The 15,226-nt window shown below is 65.6% G+C and overlaps 1 protein-coding gene across 8 annotated transcripts in view; it reads right to left on the bottom strand.

Moving 5' to 3' along the window:
- The window catches only part of ADGRB2 (adhesion G protein-coupled receptor B2), a 28,336-nt gene extending 22,859 nt beyond the window's left edge, over nt 1-5,477 (bottom strand). For 7 of the 8 annotated variants that reach the window (XM_074563058.1, XM_074563059.1, XM_074563061.1 and 4 more), the window contains exon 1: nt 5,354-5,477. The gene's annotated coding sequence lies outside the window, so the exon portion shown is untranslated. Of the gene's footprint in view, nt 1-481; nt 705-5,353 lie in introns of those variants that run through there. The other variant, XM_074563063.1, reaches the window with a different exon arrangement.
- Nucleotides 5,478-15,226: the final 9,749 nt, after the last annotated feature.

Below are 15,226 nucleotides of genomic sequence, written 5' to 3'. Positions count from 1 at the left end.
CAACCACTCGTCCCTCCCGCCCAGCTCCCTGTCGGTGCCCAGCTTGCCAGCGTGGCTACTGCTGGGGCAAAACCGGCTGCTGGAAAGCCTGGCGGGGACAGGGACGAGCGGGCAGCCCATTGCCACGCTTCCCCGGGCTCCCCGCCTTTGAAACACGGTGCTGTGCCAGACCCAGATGCTCCGGACCACGGGGAGCCTCCCCCCGACCCCGAAAAGCCGCCGAGGGCTGTGGCTGCCCCAGAGCCCGGCACCGCGCCGCGGCTGCTGCCAAAGGCCAGGGCTCATCAAGAGCAGATCGAATCCGATACAGCTCGTTCAGCACCGGCCCCGCTCCCTGCAGCGCTTCTGCTGCCGCTGCTGCAGTGAGAATATTTCACCGAGCTGCGAGCTGGGCCCCGAGAAGATATTTAACATCTGGGGCACCGAGTCACCCGGCGGGAGCTGCTGAGAGGCTCGAGGAGGGGCCACCGTCACCCCCTACCTGGCATCGGGGCGAGGACCTCGTCCCCTGCAGCGTCGCCGTCCGCAGGCTCCGGCAAGAGCGAGCCCAGCCTTGGCGGGGTGCCAGGGCACGGCCCCGCCGCCCATCGCCCCTCCGAAACGGCCTGGCTCCACGTGGAAGAAACCGCCTGGCACCAGCGCCCGCATCCCGGCACCGCCGGCAAAGCCCGCTGGTGGGGGGGACACTGGCCGCCCCCGGGGACCTGCTGCACCCAACCGCTTTGCTGGGCTGCTGCCGGAGCGGCCGCCGCTCAACGGGGACGGCGCCCGGAGCGGGGCTGGCACAGGCTGGCACGCTCGCCCGCCAGAGCCACCCGCTCCAGCCCCTTCCATTTGCCTTTGTTCCCCCGCCCGGGCGCAGGGAAGGGGGTGGGTTTTTAATTAAAGCTTTTAAAGAGCCATCACAGAACTGGGAAGCGACTGTGCAGAAGTGACATCCCAGGCTCCCCACCCTCAGCAGTCGGCGCTGGTCCCTCTCCATCACCGCCATCGCATCCCTCCTGGCTCCGGTAACCAGCAGGATCCGACCGGGGCTCGCCTCTCCCTCACCGGCAGCCGCGGCACGGCGGGAGGAGGCACCGCTCCACACCAGCCCTGCTCGCGCCCCACAAACAGATTGTTTCCCTGAAGACGCTCCATGTGAACTGGGATTTCGGCAGGGATTTTGGCGGGGACCTGGTCCAGCTCCATCCTCCTGGCACGGCAGGGGCCAGCTCCTGCCCGTCACACTCCGGCTCAGCCACAGCCGCCCCTCTCCGGCCAGGAAAAGCACGAAACAACCAACCAGCCCCAAAAGTGATAAACGGGCAGCACTAAACCCCGCTGGCATTAGTAATCTGAGAAACGATTAATAGCAAAGTAAAGGAGATTTGGGGTTTTAAGAGACACGGTTTTTAACCCGGCAGTGTTGTTTTAATAGGCTGTAGAAAATCTACTATCCATGAGAATTCCTAAGGCGAGGATGGCCCAGGACAAGGGCACAAGGGTAAGGAAGGGCTGGGCAGTCCTGGCTGTTGAACGAGAGTGGGAGCAGTCCCGCTCCCTGCTGAAAGGCCACGGCACCTGGGGGGGAGCAGCCGGCCAGCGGCATGGCACGGCACAGCACGGCACAGCCACGAGGCCACGGAACGGGCTCCATCCCGTGGGAACACATCCCTGCCTGCCCAGAGGTGATGCCGACGAACAAAGCGCCGTAACGAGCTCTTCCCGCTGGCTGAGTCTGCAACCCTCCAATTTCCAGGATCTTCACTAGCGGTTCAAAGGCATCCGGAAACTTCAAAGCCGCCTCCGCCACCTCCATGCTCAGCCCCGGCCGCCCTGCGAGGGACCCACAGCACCCAGCCCTGCCGGCCCTCGCCAGCACCGACCCGGCCTCTCTGCCGACTAATTAACGCTGCGAGCAGCACCGGGCGAAATTGCCCGAGTAACTCTGCTGAGACCACGGCCTTCAGCCCTCACCCCCGCCGCCAAAACACGGCTTCCTGCAAAGCGTGTGTGCGCACACGCGTGGGTTCCCGTGCAGGCACAGGCGCTCGGCGGGGAGAGGGGGTTCGGTGCCGCTTCCACCCGCCGCGGCACATCCTCCCCGGCACCCGGGACCACGTTTCCCCGCCTCCCCTCTCCCACGTCTCCCCCTTCCCCGCACACTCCCCCTCTCCCTCTGCCTTCCCCGGCGTGCTGCCACCACCTTTCCTGAAGCAGGCAGGCTGGCAGCAGCGCCGAGCTGTAATTAATGGTGCCGCTTTGCCAATCACTGGCTCAGCCTCGCTAGCACTGGCAAGCACAGGCCTTTTTATTTATTTTGCTTAACTGCTGTTGGTAAAACTCCACTCCGAAAGAAAGGCCGAGAGACAGCACAGTGAAATCTCCTCCGGGATTAGGGATTACACTCTGCCAGGGAACAGCGTGTGCTGCCTCCCCCTCCATGGCTGTGGGGGTCCCTGGAGACGAGCTCCCCCCCCCCCCGCAGCAGGGCACCCGCAGGGGCTGCAGCAGCTGCGGCTGCTCCCGCTACTCTCCCACGGCCTCTCCCGAGTAGTTTCCATGTAGCTGGGATGTGGCTCCCTCTTCTCCATCAGCTCCATCCTGCCCTGGCACCGTTGGGCAAAGGGACAGGGGGCTGAGTGCCCCAGGAGGCATCCAAAGGGGGGTCCGCGTCCCAGGGGTGGCAGCCGGGGGGGCAGCCTGGGTGTGTGCTTGTGCTGGAGGGGGATTTTTTTTTTGTAACCCACCATCTCAGCCAGACCCAGATCCGCTGGGAGCCCCCAAGGTGCCCCGAGGAGGAGAAGGGGCCTGGCTCCATCCCGCTCTTGGAGGACATCAAGAACGAACAGACGGGACGAGAGCGGGGGGGACGCGATGGCCCTTGCGAGCACTGAGGAGCTACGGAGCCTCTGACGTTTGGCAACCAAGCCGGGTGGCCCAGAGCCAGCCCCGTCCCCATTAGAGGATGGCTCCATGGTAGGAAATGAGTTTGCAGGGCCCCGGTCCAAATTCCCGTGGAGCAGCATCGAGGCATCGCAGTAGCCCAGCCCCGAGGGCTGTGCCGGGGACCAGGCTAGCGGCTCAGCCCATGGTCTGTGTGTCCGTCCATCCGAGCATCGGCTTCCTCTGCGCAGGGGGGCACGGGGAGCCTGTCCTGCAGCCCCCGCCCAGCCTGGAGAGCACCCAGCCCTGGGCACGGGGGCTCGGCAGCGATGGGAACAGGCCAGGTGAAGGAAAACCCATCTACTCCTGCTCCTGTGCGGGGGAGGTTGGTGCCAGGGCAGGGCTCTCCGCAGCCCACCAGCCCGCCAGGGAAGGCAGAGCCCACCGCAGCTCTCTGGGAAGAGTCTGGCACCCTTGGCCCAACGCCTGTCACCGGCACGGCGGAGGTGTCACGGCCGGCAGAAGAGCAGAGGTTCCTTAGCAGCGTCGAGAAGAGCAGGCAGCATCTTCCCAGCCGGTACTGGAGCACCTCTGCCACGCAGCTGCCGGTCGCGGAGAAGCCGCCTACGGTGCCAGCTCCGTATTCATTTCCCTTCAGCTCAGACCAAATTCGTAGGATCCTGGCTTCTCGCAGGCTCCTTGGATCAAAGCAGGGTCTGGTGACAAGGCTTGACGAGCAGCCAGGCAGGCCTCAAAAAGAAGCCACTGCCAGGCTCCGGGCTCCGGCACAGAGGGACCGGCACTGCCCCATGGCCATCTCCAGCATCCGCCGTCGTCCGTGCCACTGGTAACGAACCCCGCTGGGAAACGGGGCACCGAGCCTCCCTGAGGAGGGCGGCCAGAGGGCAGCCAGGCGATGGTGACAACAGCCACGCCACCCCGCTCCTCCCCACGGGCGCCCAGTGGGAGCCCCACGAGCCGATCCCTCCCCACGAGCCCTCCTGGGCTCAGCCGCCCCTGCCGCCTTCGAGGGGGGACAGGCCAGTCCCAAACAACCGCCGCGCCGCCCACCGGGAGCTCTCCCGGCGGCATGGCTCAGCGCCAGCCCAGTGACACCATCTCCACACACACCCCAGCCATCGGCAGTGCCCGGCCAGAAACCCCGACCGGACGCTCTGCCACGACCCAGCCCGGCCACCCCGGGGCCACCTCCCCAACGTCACCGTCGGCCCCGGCTGCCAGGCGCCATCCAGCCCAGGCAGCAGTGACATGACCTAGAAAAGCACAGGGTTGTTCACACACGCTGTGCTGCCGTGAGCCCCCGGCACCGACCATGCAGGCGCGGCGCACACGCGCCCTCCACGCCGGCCGGGGCTGCGGAAAATCTCCCCGTGCTTCAACAAGTGACCTGCGTGGGCACACGCGCAGGCACACGTGGCACCGCTCCTGCCATGAACCCCAAGGCTCGCGGGTCCCCTGGGAAGGGACACAGCCCCCCCCTGGATCTGGCTGCCACTTGCATGCTGCACGTGCCCGCGCCGGCACATGCTGGGCGCCCACGTGTGCCCCCACCGCACGCCCACGGTCCCCCGATGCCGTTTGCCCCAGTGGCACGGGGGCTCCCCACTGGCTCCGAACAAAGCCCCCACGCAGGGGAGAGCAGCAAAACCGCCGCCTGCTGCCGGGGTTCTGCCAACACGCCTGCCCACGCGCCCCGCTGCGTGCCGATTCCCCGGGGTCCTGGCCAGGGGTGACCAACCCACCGAGCACCCACGCGTGCCGCGCTGGCAGCACACGTGTGCCCGCAGCGGGGCTGGCAGGGATGCCAGCAGGCAGCCTGGCACCCCTGGCCTCGCTGTATGACACATCGCGGTGCCACACGTGTGCCCAGCGACATGCATGTGCCCACCGACACGCGTGCAGCCCTTCCAACAGGGGCTGCCGGAGCCCTGTCACTGCTGTTGGGGAGGGGGACAGGCACCCCATGGCGGGGGGGGCGGCAGCCCCTGTCATGCCACCGCTCGGAGCCAGCCCCGGTTCCGAGCCCGCCCGCCCCCCGCCGCAACCCCGCGCAACTTCCAGGCAGGGCCGGGGCCGCCCCCGGGATGCCGCTGCCCGCACCGGGCACCGAGCACCGGCCACCCTCGGTACCGCGGAGCGGCTGCAACTCCCCGGCCCCGCAGCCCCGCCGCCGGAGCAGGAAAGTTGGCCGGGGGTGGGGGAAGGGGGGGGCGAGGGGGGAAACAGGGAACACGGCGGAACCGGGGCTCTGCCAACCGGCAGCACCGGCCGCCGCATCCCGCAACCCCGGCGAGCTGCCGCCCCCGCTGCGCCGCGGAAGGAAGCGGGGGGGGGGGGAGGGAGCGGAACGCACCGCACCTCGGGGCTCGGTGTACCGGCAAGGAGGAGGGGGCCACACCGAAGGTGGGGGGGTGTCGGTGTACCGGAGGTGGGGGGGGGGGGTTCCCCCCGCCGCCGCCCTTACCTGCGCTCCGTCAGCAGCGCGTGTAGCCCCGGCGCGGCGCGGCGTGCAGCGGGCTGGCCATCCCCGAGCGGCGGCGGCGGCAGCCGGTGCCCGGGCGCGCCCGGGGGAGCGCGGCGGCGGCGGCGGCGGCGGTGGCGCGCGGGGCCGGCGGCGGGCGCGCGGCGCGCCGGGCCCCGGTGGCGGCGGGGAGGGGGGGCGGCGGCGGCGGCGGCGGCGCGCGCGGCTCGGGCACTTGCTGCATGCGCCGGGCGCGGGGCGGTGTGACAGCAGCGGGCATGGCGGGGAGCCTGCGCGGCGCGGGGCCGGGGGCGGGCGGCCGGGGGCGGGAGGGAGGGAGGAGGGGAACGGGGGGTGGGTGCCCCCCCCCCACCGCCGCCGCCCCCGGAGCCCGGGGGTGGGGGGGGGAAGGTGACCCCCGGGATGCTGCAGCGGTGGGGGGGGTTGTGGGTGCACACGGCGAGGCGGGGGGGGACGTGCATGCACGGGGCGGTGAGGGCTGCACGCGTGCGGATGGGGCGTGCACACGCGTGTTGTGGTCCCGGGGGTGTGGGGGGGTGCAGGTGTGTGCCCGGCGTGTGCCCGCACCCGCGGGCATCGGTTCACGCGTGCAGGGGCGCGGGCCGTGTGTGCGTGCGCGCAGGGCTGGCACGTTCACGCGTGCACACAAGGGCTGCGTGCAGGTGCGTGGGCAGCGCACGCGTGCACAGCGGTGGGCGCCGGGGAGCGCGCACACGCGTGCGTGGCACACCCCTGTGCGGGCTGCGTGTGCTGCCTGCCAGCCGCCGTGTTGCACACACGTGCAAGGCCTTGGCGTGGCATGTTCTGCAGGGGCGCGGGGCGGGGGGGTGGGACGCAGGGAGACCTGGATCATCGGCGCCGGCTGAGAAATGGGTCTGGCGCATCCTGTGGTTGCACAAACGTGGCACAAGTGTGTGTGACACGGAGGATGTCACACTCCCAGAGCCATGGTGGTGTTTGGGCGGGGAGCTGCCGACCTGCAGGCCGTGCACAGACGGGATAAACCTGACCATCTTGGTGGTCCATGGGCAACTGAGAGCAGCCGGTACAGAGGCCCCTCCGCAGCCCAGATCCTGCCCAGGGCAGAGCCCGCCAGGAGCATGGGAGCTCTGGTGTGGAGGGGACAGAGTGTCATTGTCACCGAGCCCCAGGCCCGCAGCAAGGTGCCCAGCAGGATGCCACACTGCCACGCTGCGGGAGCGACGCAGCTGGGAATGCAGCGTGTTCCATGGCCACCCTGCCCACCTCCGCTGGCCGCGTCCTGCTGTGTGCCCCGGGTGCGCTGTGCTCGTCCCCGGGGGGACACGGGTCTCCAGGGAGCCCCTCTGCAGCCTCTGTCTGGGGCCAGGCATGGCAGAGGCAGAAACCTCTTAGCAGGGGGACCAGGACCAGTGCTCAGCACCCCGGGGATCTGCAGCTCAGCACCAGCCCCCATCCAGCCCTGCACTGCTGGAAGAGCAGGGTCGGATCCACCAGAGGCCTTTGTGCAATTCAGCTCCCTCCCTCCTTGGTGTTCCCTTTTCCCAGTTCTCCCCTGCAGCCCGCCAGTGCCTGACCCGGCGTCCCCAGACAGACACTCATCCCCTCTGGGTCAAGGCTAAGAGAAAGCACACCAGCTTCTCCAGCTGTTCGTTATCCCAGGGAGAAAAGCATCATTAGCTCAGACGTAACTGGAGGATATTCCAGAGCCCGTCTCTGTAAATACAGATCATCGCAGCGGCTGCAGTGCAGCAGAAGGGCAATCCCAAACCCACGGCTCTCTGGGTCGCGCTCCCTGCTTCCCGCGAGGTATTTGCTCACGCAGTTGAATAGGTCTGCGCACTTGATATACTTCTAAATTTCCGAACGCTTCGCTTTTCACCAGCTACCGCTGCCCTGCGAGCGATGCGGGATGCGATGCGGGATGGGATGCAATGCAGGATGGGCTGCCTCTGTGGTGCCTGGGGGCTCTGCCCTGGCCCCAGTGCCGGCTGCGGCGCAGCCTGGCTTGCATCCCTCTGTCGTGCAAGAGCCCCATGCCACCAGGCCTGGCCACGGGCCGTGGTCCTGCACGTAGCGTCACCCTCTGCCTGCTGCTGCCCTTCCAGCGATGGAATCGTTGCCATCTTCCGCGTCACCCCCTGCCCCAGGTTCCCCGGTGCTGCACGCAGCATCGCCAAAAGCCTCCTCTGCCCCCGCTGGGACCCTGCCCGCGGCAAGGAGGGGCTGGAGGGCTCTGGCGCTGGGGCGGGGGGGGGCGCTGAGCTGTGGGAGCCGGAGGCACCCACTGTTACCAGGACAACTGGGTGCTCTCTGGAGCTGCTTGTTGCTGCTACATCCCTGCAAACCTCCCCCCAGCCGCAGCCTGAGCTCCGCCGCCGGCCGTGCCCCCAGCCCAAAGCAAGGCAAGAGGGGTGCTCAGCCCCCCGCCAGCCCGCTGGGCCAGGCAGAGCTGGGGAAGGCGCTGGAGACACCCCCCCCCAAGCCAAAAGAAAGCATCTCCCCGGTGATCCATATGAGCGCCCGGAGCACCCCCCAGCATCCTCTGCACCCCCGGGAACTGCTGGGACGTGGGGAAAACACGGGTCAGGGCACTCGGCCTCATCGGTGCCCACGGGTGCGGGGGGCCGGGTGTCGTCGCAGGCAGAGCAGCTCGCAGGGCGTAATTAGAGCAGCACCCGCACGCGCGGAGGTTGTAACACCCGGGCTTTGCCTGCTGGATGGGAATTAGACCTGCCCATTAAGGCAATAATAACCTGCCAGGTTGACACAAGGTCCCTGGTGCCGCCACGATCATTATGCCGGCGCTGCCGCCGTGGCTAAGAGCAGCCGCAGACACCGCAGGGGCACCCAGCACCGGGCAGGAAACGGCCGAGACCCCATCACTGGCCAGGGGGGTCCCCATGCACCCCGCACCGTTGCTTTTCCAACACGGGGCTCTTGTTTCCCCTTCGTTTGGCACAGAAATCAGGGACAGGGGGAGTCACCGAGGTGGCAGCTACTCCGTGCCCAGCCCTGGGTGATGATCCAGGGAAACGAGTGAGCCCGGCTCCCGGCCAGGGGGATGTGGGGATGCTGCAACCAGCCCCCAAGCTCCCATGGCCCCCGACGGGCCCGATCCCCAGGGCTCGTCTCCCCCGAGCAGGGCACGGAGCAGCAGCTTTTCAGAAAGGCTTAGCAGGAGCGTCTCGGCTGGAACCGCGGGGCGAGGCGGGAGCAGGAGGCAGCCCCCGAGAAGCTGGTAACCGCAGCCGCCTGTCTGAACCGCTTCCCATAAACTTCGCTACGAACTGCTCCGGTGGAAAAACAAAAGCAGCGGTAAACAGGGAAGTTTGGTTTGCAAGATAATCCGCTGTAATAGGAAGAGGCAGTAAGTGCTGGCGGAGGAGCCTTCGGTGCCTGTGGCCGGGACGGAGCGACCGGCCCCACGCCAGCTGCCCGCGGCTGCCGCTCACCTCCCAGGAACCTTCACGGGAAGTTTTCTGCTCGCAGTGGCAGGGAGAAAAGCAAAGGAAATGGAGTGAGGAAGCCCGTGTGATGAGGAGAAGAGGAAGGATAGGAATAATCTCTGAAGCAAATTTCACTTTGAGCTTTGTTACGGAGGGCAGAGCGCTGCCGCAGCCAGCAGCCCGTCCCCAGCGGCTCCCAGGCCTACGGACGCGGCCGCCGTGTCCTGGAAGATCGGTTTCAGCTCAGTATCTTCATTTTGATTTTTCCAGGCGCTTTGTGCGCTGAAGGATGGGCCGGGGCTGATCCCGTGTCCGTCTGCGCCGAGGCGGAGATGATGCCCTCGGCACAAGGCAGAGCAGCACGAAGGGCTCAAGGCGCTGGGCCAGGCCTGCGGGGGAGAGTCGGGAAGACATTGGGAGAAATTGGGAGAGTTTCTGCCGTGCAGAGGCTGCCTCCTGTGCCTGTGGGATCAAGGGATGAGCACTGGTGGGGAGCCAGGGTGTGGGACACCGGCGGGATTTTCACCTCTGGGTCTCCACGCACCAGAAAGCAGCTCTGCGCCATCCCGGGCTTCAGGCAGGATAAATGCCTGTGGATCCCATCGTGCTGGGAGATCCTCCTGGAGCCGGAGCAGCCTGGCAAGGAGCAAGCTCCAAACCAGCCCTGCCTGCTCCCTGCCTGCTCCCTGCCCACCCCAGCCCTGCCCACTCCCCCTGCAGGGCTGCCCGCTGCCTCCGGCCACCGGAGCCATTTCACCGCCCCGAGTGGCAGCGGTAGCCGGAGCGCGCCTGCACATGAGCCACCGCTCAACAGCAAGAAACTTTGCATAAATATTCATCTCGATTAATATACATGAGGCTGCAGAGAGCCCGGCTGAAGCCGGCAGCGGGGATGTTATCTCGGCTGCTCAGCCTCGCGGTGTTCAACGCCGGCACCTGACGGGTTCTCGCAGCGGGAAAACCCAGAGGTTGGGTGTTGGAAAGCCGCCCGGCCACATGCCCTGTCCCCTTCTCAGCAAGGGGGTGGCATCTGCAGGGGGCTCTCCCCCAGGGGGATGGAGCCCCACTGCCTCCCAGTAAGCCGTGAACTGGCATCGTGGGGTGCAGGAGGCTGCAGGAGACGGGGGCAAATGCTGCCCTGGTCCCCTTTGCCTCGGGCGCTCTGTGCTTTGCACCCCCTCAGTGACAGTCCCGTGGAGGCACGGGGACCGCAGCCACGGGCAGCCGGTCCCTGCCATGGCGTGGTGGCACTGAGACCACCGTGCCAGCGCTCCCCACCCCTGGAGCCTGCAGGGAGGTGGCTCTGGCTATTTTCAGTCCCCACCATGGGGAAATTGAGGCACAGGCAAAAGGACCGGCCCGGGGCTGGCGGTGGCAGCAGTGGCAGAGGCAGCAGCTCGGTCCCGGCCCCGTGGCAGCCGTGGCACGGTGATGCTGGAGCCAGGTTACGCGTGGCTCCTCCGGGGACTCTGCCTCTGTCACTCCGCCAGCAACCCGGGGCATAAACAAGTGCCTGACATTTCCGCACCGCCGCCAGGCCCCTTGGATAAAAGCAGAACATAATTAGCAAATTAATCAGGAGACAATAGCCGGGGATCTAGCGCTGCCGAGCTGTCATTAGCTCCGTGCGGAGCTGACCCAGGGCATGTTCGGGGCCAGGCGAAGCGGGGACGGCCGCGCTCGGCGGAGGAGCAATCGCTGTCCCCGTGTCCCCGCCAGGCTGGTGGCCCCTGCCACGTCCCCCCCCGCCGTGGCAGCCGTGGCGGGGGGGACGGCTGGCATTTCGTGCCCTGGCAGGAGCCTGGGAATGAAACCTTCAAAGGGCAGCACCTCGCCTCGCTCATCAGAGCATTTAAAAAGCGTGAATCGCAGAGAATTTGCATTCGGCTTATTAGACGCCCTGCAAATACGGCGAACCTCGTTCAAACACATTTCAGTGATAAAATGATATTGACTCTGAGTAATTAAAAATCATTTCCATATTCAAATACGGCTGATTGAGGAGAAATGGCTTCCTTTTAATTGCCTGGAGGGGAATTATCAACTTTTGGAGCGCGCAGCCCGGCAAATGCATCTTCACTTGGCAGCCTGCGAAAGGCCCGTGGAGGAGGGGGAGGAGGAGGAGAGGAGGAGGAAGAGGAGGTGTAGGAAGAGGAGGAGGAGGAGGAGAAGGAGGCGTAGGAAGGCTGGCAGGCAGGCAGCGCTCAGGGCGAAGGTGCGATCGGTGAGGCGAGGAGCCGGGCAGACCCTGCCGCCCGCGAGAGGCGCTTCCCTCGCGCGCCTGCACGGTCCTCAACCCCGAAACGACGCCGTCCTTCCTCTCCCCACCTCCACGGGGCCTTCCCGGGGAAAACGCGGCCTCCCAGCCCCTGTGGCAGCAGGGTTACGAGGCTGCGCCGTGCTGGGGGCTCTGGATAGCCCCAAATTCCCCGATGCTCAGGGTGGGATGCTCTGGGTGAGCTTTGAGCAGCTCCGGTCCTGCACAAGCCCACGGCAGCGAGAAGGTCAGGGACATGCCCCAGCACCGGTAACAGCCCGGCAGCGCTGGTGACAGCCCCACAGCGCTGGTGACAGCCCCTTGCCGCCCCATCTTGCTTATTTGTGAGTTTCAGGGGAGCTCCTGGAGGCTGTGTTTCATCCCCAAAATCCCCCCTCCAAACCCCCCCACCACAGCCAAGCTGCCACCGGTGCAGCCCCACTTGTACCCCCAGCCACCCAGGTGCCACCACGCTGTCACCACCGTCCGGAGTCCCCAGAGCACCAGCTGGGACGGCGAGGCTCCCTGGGCGCGGAGCTCTTCGGGCCACGTTTCAGAGCCCCCCCAGCACCTCCCAGCAGGATTTTGGCCTCCGCTTGGTTTCCTATGGAAACCAGGCTGCAGCTCGGCTCAGCCTCCGCACACGTGGGTGTGCACGGGGGGACGTGGGCGTGCGCGGGGACATGGGTGCCCCACACCCTCCATCTCCAATCCCGGCTCTCGCTGGCGTGGCAACACTCGGTGCGGAGCACGGAGCCTCCCAAACGCCCGAGGTTTGGGAGGGGCAGAGCACCCGCTCTGGGGTGCCCCCTTGGCGGGGGTCCCTGGGGAGCGAAGCTGCTGGGGGCAATGCAGGTCCCACACCATGAGGATGCTCCATGCCGCCTCCCCAGCCCCCAGGACCCGGCCAGGGCTGCTCAGCACCCAGCAGAGTGGGGTCTGGCCTCCCCCGGGGCTCCGTGTGTGGCAGGAGGAGGGCTCAGCCCCTGCTGTCCCCGTACCCCGGTGACACGCTCCCCGCTCCCCGGTGGCATGGCCGTTTCCACGCTCCATTGGCCTTCGAGCGGATGTGAAATTGCACTCGCTTTGCTCTCATCGATCCCCTCTCGCCCGGAGCTGTCGCTCGCTCCGTGGGGACGGACCATACCGGTGCAAAGCCCCATGCCCCGTGTCCTCAGCTACAGGCGACACGCAAGAGTCCCCTTTGTGCACCAACCCCATGCCAGGCAGGGACACGCAGCACCACGGGGTGCATCCAGAGCCCGGCACTGGGCCAGGGAGACGGGGACGATGGGAGGGGGGTCAGCCCTTCGACCCCCCCAGACAGCCCTGCTCCCACAGAGCTGCTCTGCCTCAGCCCCACGTGCCACCTTCTCCTCCGGGTGAATTTTTGGCCCTGGATTTGGGAAAGGCAGAGGGGCCACCATCATTAGCATCAAACAGAGCCATCGCATCTAGTTCCTCCAGCAGCCTCTGCAAAAAATGCCCCTAAATGGACCATTATCCGTAGACGATGAGTCAACCAGCAGGAGAGACGCCGTGCGATCAGAGGGTGAAGGAAGAGGCAGAAGTCTCCTCGGAGAGCGGAGGTGCAGGCAGGGGGTCGCGCATCCTCTGCCTGTGCTGGGCTGGCCGGGGAGCAGGGGGAACAGGAGGAGCAGGAGGAACAGGGGGAGCAGGAGGAGCAGGAACAGGAGGAGCAGGAGCAGGAGGAAGAGGGGGAGCAGGAACAGGGGGAGCAGGAGGAACAGGAGGAGTAGGAGGAGCGGGCAGCGAGTCGGGCAGTGCTGCCCCTGCACAGGCTTTGCCCCAGGACGGGCGCGGGGCCGCCGGAGGCGCGTGGGTGGCAGATCAAAGACGACGTATGTGCCAGCTCCAGCTTCCAGGCCAGCCTGTGGTCACTCACTAAGCTCGCGCTGATGAATTTTCCAGCCAGCGTTGCCCTGATGAACCCCAGGAAGGTCCTTCCCTCCCCAGCAGCGCTCCCGCTGCGCAGCCGGGCAGAGCACCGACCCCAGCTCGCAGACGTGCGGGGCGAAGGCGGCCCTGGAAAGTTTATGGATGTGTTGGGTTTTTTTTGATAACCCAGAGCCAAAGGCACTAAATGTGCTTGAAAAGCATCAAGGAGAGCCCGGTGTGGTCCCGCGGCTCCGGGAGCTGCGGTTTACAGGGGCACTGGTCCTGAGAATGGGGACAAAGCCAGGCTCGTGGGTACCACGTGTCGCTCGCGGGAGTTGCCGATTCCTCCCAACCCCCTTCGTCCCGCAGGGTTACAGTCCCGGATCCCACATCCGGGATCCCCGTAGCCTTGATCCACGGAATCACCGCCGTGGGAGCGGGGTCATGCACCGGGGCCGTCTGTGCCCGTGGGACGCTCGCCCTGCCACCCACTGCTTGCAGGGGAAAAAATTTTGAAGATAAAGCCGGAGTCAGAGGAATTAAAGAACCATAATTAAAGAAAATTTTGCAGCGCATTGAAGACAGAATAGGATCATTGTGTTTGCCTCCCACATCCCAGATGGATGCACGAGGGCTGCAGACAACGTCGGAGCATGTGGAGAAGAGGAGAGGAAGGGAGTGAGCTAGACCGGGACGTGTGTGAGCAGAAATTGAATTTTTATCAGTTTCTATGTAGATTGTGTTTATTCATCTGTCTCCTATCCATCTCCCCCTGCATCTCCCTATTTCTTTTACAAAATTACTTTCCTCCTTTGGCCTAATTTTGTTTGTACAGATAGCAGCTGCTTTCTTCCATTTCAGCATAAAAAATATCATTGTAAATGAGGTGCTATATATCCCCGGCAGAAGTTTTAGCAGCCACCCAGAGCACATTAGCCTTTTGCTCCTGCAGGGCCGCATTTCCATCACAAAAAGCTAAGGCTCGCTGCCGGCCCTTGCAGAAAAGGTTCCTGCCACCTCTGCCACCGCGTGTGGCTGCGGGACGCTGGGAGTCACAGAAGATGGGCGAATTGCCCCAAAACTGGCCCAGGGCCCCCAGGTGACACCCTCCTGCCGTGGGAGCAGCACCCTGCGCCGGCTCGCTCTGCCTGATAGTCACGAGGCGTTCTGCCACCAGAGGTGAACGGAGCCAGGACCATCCAGAAAACCATTAAGGGGGTTTCTTGGTGGTACCTGTCACCCGGCCTCTCTCTTCGTGCCGCCGGCAGAGCCCGATTCTCTGGGAAGGTCAAGGAGAGATGCCCAGCAGCAGCCCCAGGTCGCAGGCGAGCCCGGAGCAAAGCCTCGGGGTGCTCCCGAAAGCCAGGAGCCCTGGAGAGAGACCAGCAGCCAGGTGGGATGCAGCATCCCACAGCAGGACCTGACCCCCGTGTCCCTGGGTACCACGGGGACAGCATCTCGCTGTGGTAGCCAGCGCCTCCAGACCCAGCTCCAGACCCAGGGCCAAGCTGAGCGCGTTTCTCCCACGCACAGACCCCCAACAGCTGCCGCTGGAGTCCCACAAAGCCAGAGAAAAATTCCCAGCCAGCCCCCGGCTCCGGCGGTAACTGCTGGGGAGACGCAGCCGGCGCTGGCAAAGGGATGTGGTCCCCGGGAGGACTTTGCTGTCGGAGGGGGAGAGCGGCCACCCCCCCTGCGCGGGGAACCGGCCGCTCTCAGCGCCGCCTCAGCAAACAAAATTGCTTTGTGTTGTGCCTTGCATTAGGGAAACTCAACTGCGCAGCGTGATTGATTCCCCCCCAGGGTCCACCATTAAAAATGTATGGAATTACTCATGCAAAGTCCCACTTACACATGGGTCTTTTGTGAGGACATTAAAATACCAGCGTTTGTCAGTCACTTACCCACTGTTTGCGATTTGCTCCCATTTATTATCATGAACAAACCGGCATTGATTCTATTTTCGACTCCTTACACGTCACGCTGAGCTCCCAGGCTCCCCGGCGGGGCGGCGCGTGCTCGGCACAGCGCGGCTCCAGCCCCCCCATACCCACTGTAGGCACGGCCCCCCCATACCCCACTCTGCCATGGACACAGCCCACCCGGGGGGAGGCTGGGAGAGCACCAGGATGCTCAGCATCTGCTTCCCCATCGTCTCCCAGCTCCTTTCCCATCTCTGATGGGAGCAAAGCCCATCCGGGGGGAGTCTAGGAGAGCACCAGGATGCTCAGGATGCTCAGCATCAACCCCTCCATCCTCTCCCAGCTCCTT

This window comes from Larus michahellis, chromosome 19 (genome assembly GCF_964199755.1).
Source record: "Larus michahellis chromosome 19, bLarMic1.1, whole genome shotgun sequence".
NCBI lineage: Eukaryota > Metazoa > Chordata > Aves > Charadriiformes > Laridae > Larus > Larus michahellis.
Note: the sequence above shows the minus strand (reverse complement) of the source record. Positions and strands in the feature narration are given on the sequence as shown.